Source organism: Vulpes vulpes, chromosome 6, assembly GCF_048418805.1.
Source record: "Vulpes vulpes isolate BD-2025 chromosome 6, VulVul3, whole genome shotgun sequence".
Taxonomy (NCBI): Eukaryota; Metazoa; Chordata; class Mammalia; order Carnivora; family Canidae; genus Vulpes; species Vulpes vulpes.
The window spans coordinates 121,833,410-121,841,291 of record NC_132785.1 but is presented as its reverse complement, the minus strand read 5'-3'; the positions used below and the strand labels follow the sequence as shown (position 1 = coordinate 121,841,291).

The 7,882-nt window shown below is 47.0% G+C and overlaps 1 non-coding gene across 1 annotated transcript; it reads right to left on the bottom strand.

Moving 5' to 3' along the window:
• Positions 1–609: 609 nt before the first annotated feature.
• Positions 610–716, bottom strand: LOC112907379 (U6 spliceosomal RNA). Its single transcript, XR_003232766.1, has one exon. It is a non-coding gene; the product is annotated as a U6 spliceosomal RNA (small nuclear RNA).
• Positions 717–7,882: the final 7,166 nt, after the last annotated feature.

Below are 7,882 nucleotides of genomic sequence, written 5' to 3'. Positions count from 1 at the left end.
ACCTACTGTCATTATTTTGATGAAGCATTTGTAAGTTGCAGATATTGTGACCTTTTACTTTTGACTTTCAGGATATAGTTCTCTCTCTCTCTTTTTTAAAAGACTTATTATATTTATTTAGTTAGTTATTTTTGAGAGAGGGAGAGAGACAAAGAGTGGACAGGGCAAAGGGGCAGAGGGAGAGAGCAAATTTTTTTTTTTCTTTTTAGATTTTATTTATTTACTCATGAAAGACAGAAAGAGAGAAGCAGAGACAGGCAGAGGGAGAAGCAGGCTCCATGCAGGGAGCCCAATGTGGGATTCGATCCCAGGACCCTGGAATCATTCCCTGAGCCGAAGGCAGATACTCAACCACTGAGCCACTCAGGTGTCCCAAGAGAGAAAATCTTAAATAGGCTCCATGTCCAGCACTGAGCCCAACAAGGGACTTGATCCCATGACCCTGAGCTGAAATCAAGAGTTGGATGCTTAGCTGACTGAGCCACCCAGGCACCCCTCAGTATATATATATTTCTTTCATTTGATTCATTTTATTGCAATATTCACTTTATTGTGATAGTCTGGAACCAAACCTCCAATATCTCTGAGGCATGGTTGTAAAGAAATTCTAAAAATATGGAAAGCTTCATGAATCTGCGTATCATCCTCATGCAGGGCCCATGCTCATCTTCTCTACATCGTTCTAATTTTGGTATATATGCTGCCGAAGCAAGCACTCAGTATACATTTCTTAAGAACAAGTCCATTCTCTTATGTAATAGTTCATGAAATTCGGGAAAGCTAACATTTTGACAATACAAATATCTAATATGTATTCCATATTCAAATTTCGCCAATAATGTCCTTCAGAGCAACTTTCCCCTGATCCAGGATGCAAAATGGCATTTCACACTGCATTTACTTGTCATGTGTCCCAGGTTTCCTCAGTCTGGAACAAATCCTCAACCTTCTTTCATCTCTCATGATATTGGCATTTTTGAAGATTATGGGATAGCTGTTTTCTAGAGTCCTCCCCTATCTGGGTATGCCTGACTGATTTCTCATATTAGATCTAAGTTTTGAAATGTTTTACAAACATGCAGCATAAATGATACTGTGTCCTGCCCACTGCATCCCATCCCACCATTGTTTCCATCCTGCTGAGGGTATAACTGTGATCGCTGATGGAAGTGGGATCTCCTAGGTCTTCTCCCTTTTAATTATTAAGAAATCTCTGGTCTCCTTTTGTAATCGATAAGTAATCTGTAGCATGAGGCTCTGAGTGTGTGTAAGTATCCCGTTTCCGAATAATTTCACCCAGAGTTGTTTAGCATCTGTCACTGATTTTTGCCCTGAACCAATTTTTATTAGGATATCTGCAAATTATCTTTGAAGATGTAAAAAAAAAAAGAGGGAGTGGGGTGTGCGTGGCAGGAATACTGCCGAAGGGTTGAACTTGTTTAAGATAAAGACCTGGAAGATCTGGAAGATGTTACTCCATTGTATGCAAAATTTTTAATCTGCAAATTTGGTTTGGGAGGAAGGGACAAGTGGTCCCTGCCACTAGAGCAGCGTGTGATCACATTGGGGAGACAGTGCAGACAAAGCAGAGAGCGCGCACACACACACACACACACACACCACACACACACACACACACACACACACACACACGAAAGGAGAGGCAGGAAAATGCCAAGTGAGAGGTTCAGAGGGAAGCCAGCAGCCTGGAGGGCCTGCAGCCCGCTGCAGTCTGAGGTTGCCCAGCCCACAGGCTCCATGTAGGGGAAGAGTCCCCCATCCCCAGTGTCACGGGTTGATGGGTCCCACCCAAATTCACATAGTGAGATCCTAACCTTCAGTAGCTCAGAATGTGACCTATTTTGAGATAAGGTCTTGAAAGGAAAAAAAAATCAAGTTAAAATGAGGTCATTAGGATGAGCCTTAATCCACTATGAATTTTGACCTTATAAAAGGAAGAAATTTGGACCTAGACTGCACACACGGAAGGAAGAAGATGTGAAGACGTAGGGAGAACATCATCAATAATCCAAGGAACACCGAGGCTTCCAGAAGCCTGGAGGGAGGCCTGGAACAGGTTCTCCCCCACATCCCTCAGAAGGTGCCAACCCTGCCAACACCTTGACCTTGGATTTCCAGTCTCCAGACTCTGTGACAACACATTTCGCTGGTTAAGTCAACCAGGGTGTGGAGTTGTCACAGCACCACTAAGAAGCTAATACACCCACCACTGGTGTCATGACCCTGTGTTCAGGGGCTGCAAAATGTACAGGAAAAGAGCCCAGGCTGGGAGGCAAAGCCTTGGGGTCATGGCCAGGTTCTACTACTTCACAGCTACCTAAGCTCAGGATGATTTGTTTCTCTCCAGTCTTACTTCTTCATTTTTCCATAGAGGGGAGTGACATTGGAACAATACAAATCACCTACGGGGGGGACCTTGCATTCCACTGTGGGCATCGTGGCTGGCTGATGACCAATCCAGCCATCGCTGGCTGCAGGGCTCCTTCACGGGAATCCCCTTACCCGAGTTCTGCTCTGCAGATGTGGCCACATCTGGACTCCCTTTCACACTCAAGGTCAGCTCGTATGGGGCAGAACTAGACAACACAAGCCAGTTGCCCAGAGTGTCCCCATGCTGCCTCAGTGAAAGGATGGAGTTTGTTTCTCCATCTGCTATTTAACATAATCCACTGTGTACAAGGCCTGACAGGCCCATGAGAGACACAGAGAGGCTGGTTGTGAGGACTGGCTAGGGCCTGGCATATAAGAATCATTCAGTAAATGTCAGCTGTTTTTGTTAGCACTGCATTTCTCAGCTGGTTTTCTCTCTTCCACTTGTCAATGGGAGCCAAGATTGGGGCGTAAGAAAAAAAAAGATAGAGATCTGAGTTTAAAGAGGTTGAAATACAGCCTAAGTTAGGATCAGAAGCATCAGTACAAACTCATGATATATTTTACCCTTTAAAGCATTATCTGTATTTTTTTTAAAGACTTTACTTACTTATTCATGAGAGACACAGAGAGAGGGGAAGAGATATAGGCAGAGAGAGAAGCAGGCTCCCCATAGGGAGCCCAATGCAGACTCCACCCCAGGCCCTCGGAATCACCACCTGAGCCGAAGGCAGATGCTCAACCGCAGGCCGCCCAGGCATCCGCAATTATTTGTTTTTTTTTTTGTTTTTTTTTTTAATTCTGTTAACTCTAGACCCATGTTGTCAAACCCTAACATCAGATGTGTCAAAGTGTGGATAACAAAACAAGTATATCTCAGAATTGGAAAGGGCCCAGAAACAATGCTGAAACAGTGTCAATGAGCATTCCCAGTATCCAGATTATGGTCTCTAAATGAAGCAAATTTGGAAAGGTTCCCATTCACCAGAGATGGGAAACTGTGAGCATCAATAGGAAAATTAATTTCACTATACTGAAACCCATCAAATAAAATTAAATTCATGAATTTGCGACATGCAAAGGAAGGGGGAAAAACTCACTGGGTCCCTCTCAGAGTATATGAGGGAATCACCTTATTAGTTTGAAAGTGACAAATAAAGGTAAAGAAAAAATACATACATATACATTGCTGAGGGGAATGCGAAATGGTACACCCATAGAACGAGAAAGAATGTCTGCAAATCATATACAGGATAAAGGACCTGTACCCAGAATAAATATAGAATTCTTACAACTCGAGATGCCTGGGTGGCACAGTGATTGAGCATCTGCCTTTGGCTCAGGTCGTGATCCCGGGGTCCTGAGACCAAGTCCCACATTGGGTTCCCTGCAGGGAGCCTGCTTCTCCCTCTGCCTGTGTCTCTGCCTCTCTCTGTGTGTCTCTCATGAATAATAATAATAATAATAATAATTCTTACAACTTGACGATAAAAAATACAAACACTCCAATGAAAACCGGGCTAAAGATTTGAATAGAATAAAAAATACAAACACTCCAATGAAAACTGGGCTAAAGATTTGAATAGATGTCTCTCCATAGAAGATAGACAAATGGCCCATAAGCACATAAAGAGATGCTTATTTAGTCATGAGGAATATACAAATCAAAACTACAGTAGGATAGCACTTCACACTACTAGGGCAGCTATAAATGAAAAAGACAGTAACAAGTGTTGACAAGGATGTGGAGAGATTGGAACCCTCCATGCATTGTGGTGAGAATGTAAAAATGGTGCAGTCACATTGGAAACGGTCTGGCACTTCCATAAACAGTGAACTGTAGACCCAGCAAGCCTCCTCCTTACATACACACCCAAGAGAAGTGAAAACACACGTCCGCACTAAACTTTATGGGATGTGAATTATATCTTAATAAGGCTATTTTTAAAAGTTGTTGTTATGAAAGACTCCTAACTCTGGGAAACAAACTAGGGGTGGTGGAAAGGGAGGTGGGCAGGGGTGGGGGTTGCTGGGTGGCGGGCACTGAGGTGGGCACTTGACGGGATGAGCACTGGGTATTATTCTGTATGTTGACAAATTGAACACCACTAAAAAATAAATTTATTAAAAATAATAATAATAAAAAATAAAAGTTGTTGTTAAAGAGGGGTGTCTGGGTGGCTCAGTCGGTAAAGCATCCAACTCTTAATTTTAGCTCAGGTCATGACCTCAGGGTCGTGAGTTGGAGCCCCACGTCAGGCTCTGAACTCAGTGCAGAGCCTGCTTGAGATTCTCTCTCCCTCTCCCTGCTCATGTGCTCTCTCTCTCTCTCTCAAGTAAATAAATAAATCTGTCCAGAAAATTGTCTTTAGAGATGCCCATGGGTATTATTAAAAATTGACCTTGAATAAACTCCTTAAACTCGGGGTGCCTCAGTTTGGCCTATACATCAGGGTAATACTATCACCCACCTCCAAGGGCTATTACGAGGATAAACGAGAATATAAGTGCACAGCCTCTGGCTAGTGCCTCACTCGTTGTAAGTGCTCAACAAATGGCAGCTTTTACTGACCTCACGGTTCCTATCAGATCCCCAGGCACTGTGCTGGGGAACAGGGTCGCATAGGGATGGGGGTGTAGGGAAAACCAGTTCCTCCCCTGGAGGATGTCACAGGAGCAGGATAGAAGAAAACCAAGTTAGTGAGCAGCAGGTACCATGTGACACATGCTGTTGTCACGATGGGAGCCCAGGGCCCAGCAGAAGCAGACACGGCAACTCCTCCAAGCCGAGGGGTGCAAGCCAAGCACAGCAGCTCAGGAATAGCAATCGCACGGGGTACTGCTTCTAACCCAAAGGTGCCATCCAACGTAAGATGTGTCACTATTTTATGTATACACAAGAAGACATCAGGCGTAAACCGTAACATCAGATGCGTCTAAGTGTGGATAACAAAACACGTGTATCTCAGAATTGGCAAAATACGGTTAAGGGCCAAGCACCGTATCTGAGTTAACTCTGCAGCAATCCTGGGAGAGGCACAGTCTAGAAGGTCCATTCAAACTAATCCTAAGGTTCATACAGCTCCTGGTGGCGGCCCCTAACTCCAATTTCATTCTAGACCCACACCAGACCCCGGAGTCGAACCTGTAACCCTAACCCTAAATGTGGCCCTGGCCTTAACTCTAACGCCAGCACCATTACCAGTCGTAACTCTGGGTCAGCTCCAGCAGGTATGATTTTCTTCCCATTTTAAAGGTGGACACAGTGAGGCTGGATCGGACCTTCGAGGATTTACCCACGACCCTATGGTTTCAAGCCCAGAGGTGATCGGAGCCCAGAGCGGTTCAACTTCGGAGTCTGTGCAGTTTTCCTGCACTCGTGGGAGCCTGAGGCTCTGAGACAGAAATGCAAAGTGCACCCCGGCCTATGGGGCAGCTCCAGATGAAGTCAGACCCTGCTCAGACTCCGGGGGAGGGAGGAAACAACTGCTTCCCGGCAGGGGGGAGGGGGGTGGGGCGGAGAGGATGCTTCCTTCCGCCAACAGAGCAGCAGCCTACCCTACCCGGGCAGGGTGCTCCAGGGTGCTTGTTAATCACGCAAAGGGTGTTGAAGCCAGGGTGCTTGTTAATCACGTAAAGTGGGACCAGAGAGCCAAGTTACTCAACAGGGGGTGGGGCACCCCCAGTAGGACCCCCCGTTAGGGAGGTGCAGAGAAGGCCAGGAGAAACCCACCCAGTGGGTATGGCAGGGGGTACACGAGACAGCAGTCTCAGAAAGGAGCTCTGTAGCACACCCAGCACCTCGGCACCCATCGGCCCCATCCTGACCCCAACCCCAGAGGCCAGCAGTCAGAAACCTCACAGGCAATGGGACCTGCTCCTTGGCAGAGGGCTGCCTATGTTCCAAGGCATGAGCAGCCTTGCCCTGGTTTCCAGCACATTCTTCCATTGCTGGAAGCAGCGCGAGCTCTGTGTGGCTGGCCCTACCGCCTGTCTGACTGTGTTATCTGTCCTCCAGGTGCAGGTGGGCGCCCTGGCGGCGTCACAGCCCACTTATGGAGAGGAGGAGAGCTGAAGGGATGTGGCCACATCCCACACCTGCAGTCAGCCCTCCTGCTTCTAAACAGTCCACGTTGTCTCCTGTGCTGCAAGGCGGAAGGGCAGGGCAGTGCTTCTCAGCCCTGGAGTCCCCCAGGGCAGGCGGCAAAGTGCTACTACACCCCAGTCTCAACTGGTCTCAGCGGAATGGCAAGCAGAACGGGGGAGAAGGGCCACGCAGCTCTCCAGCAGGTGCCTGGTTCAAACCCTGGCTCCACCTGCCCACCCTACCTCTTAATCACCCCCACCCTTAAGCACCCCCACCTGCTAAGCACCATGCCAATGTCATGTGAGCATCTGTGCACACCCCCCCTTTCATTCTGATGTGATGAGGGCTTTAGCCTAATGTTACCATAAAGAACTTTCTAGTATATATCACTGTGTCCTGTGCACATGAAGGAAAGTGAGAGCCAGGTAAATTGTTTTCCCCTGATGAGAATCCAACTTCTATGAACTAGATCCCCATGTTCCCACACAGCATCACCCGCTGGGCCTTTACGCCTGTTGAAAGGTCTTCCCAAGTGGCTCCCTTATTCCTCACAGCAACCTACGTGGACAGGATGACTGTCAGCCCCATTTTATGGGTGCAAAATAAAAACTGAGGATCAGGGAGGTTCAAGCAAGTTAACACAGAAAGCCCCTGCTGAAAGTTTCCATTCTCGGCATCCGTTCTCTGTCTCGCCAAGGGCTGGGTGCAAGGAGTACAGGCTTCAGGGAGATCTCGGTTTGTCTAATACTTCTGCTACTTTCTTACAATCTATTTTTTTTTAATTTTTATTTATTTATGATAGTCACACACACAGAGAGAGAGAGAGAGAGACAGAGACACAGGCAGAGGGAGAAGCAGGCTCCATGCACCGGGAGCCCGATGTGGGATTCGATCCCGGGTCTCCAGGATCGCGCCCTGGGCCAAAGGCAGGCGCCAAACCGCTGCGCCACCCAGGGATCCCTACTTTCTTACAATCTATATGATCACTTAATCTTCCAGGATCCCATTTCCTCATTGTGCAAATGAGGACACTAATGGAACTTAAAAGGGCCTTTAAAGTATATAGAGATAAGGCAGAACTATCAAGATAGTCTTTATCTTTCCCCTTGAAGAGGATGGAGGGTTAATTTTCTGAGCCACATGGAGGATCCACACAGTGCCTTGAGTCTGAAAGGTGTTTAGGGTCTTGGAAAATGCTAAATCTGAACACCCAGAATGCCTCCCCTGGATACACTAAGGGATCAGCTTCAGTGGGGGTACAGGTGTCTTGGTGCCCCTCCGGTACGGGCCAAGGCTGAACCCCTTCTGTGCACCAAGTACTAATCCATGCAACAATCCCCCCAGAGAAGTCCTCGCAAGTAATCTTACACGGATGAATCCCGAGGCTCTGAAACCCCGACAACT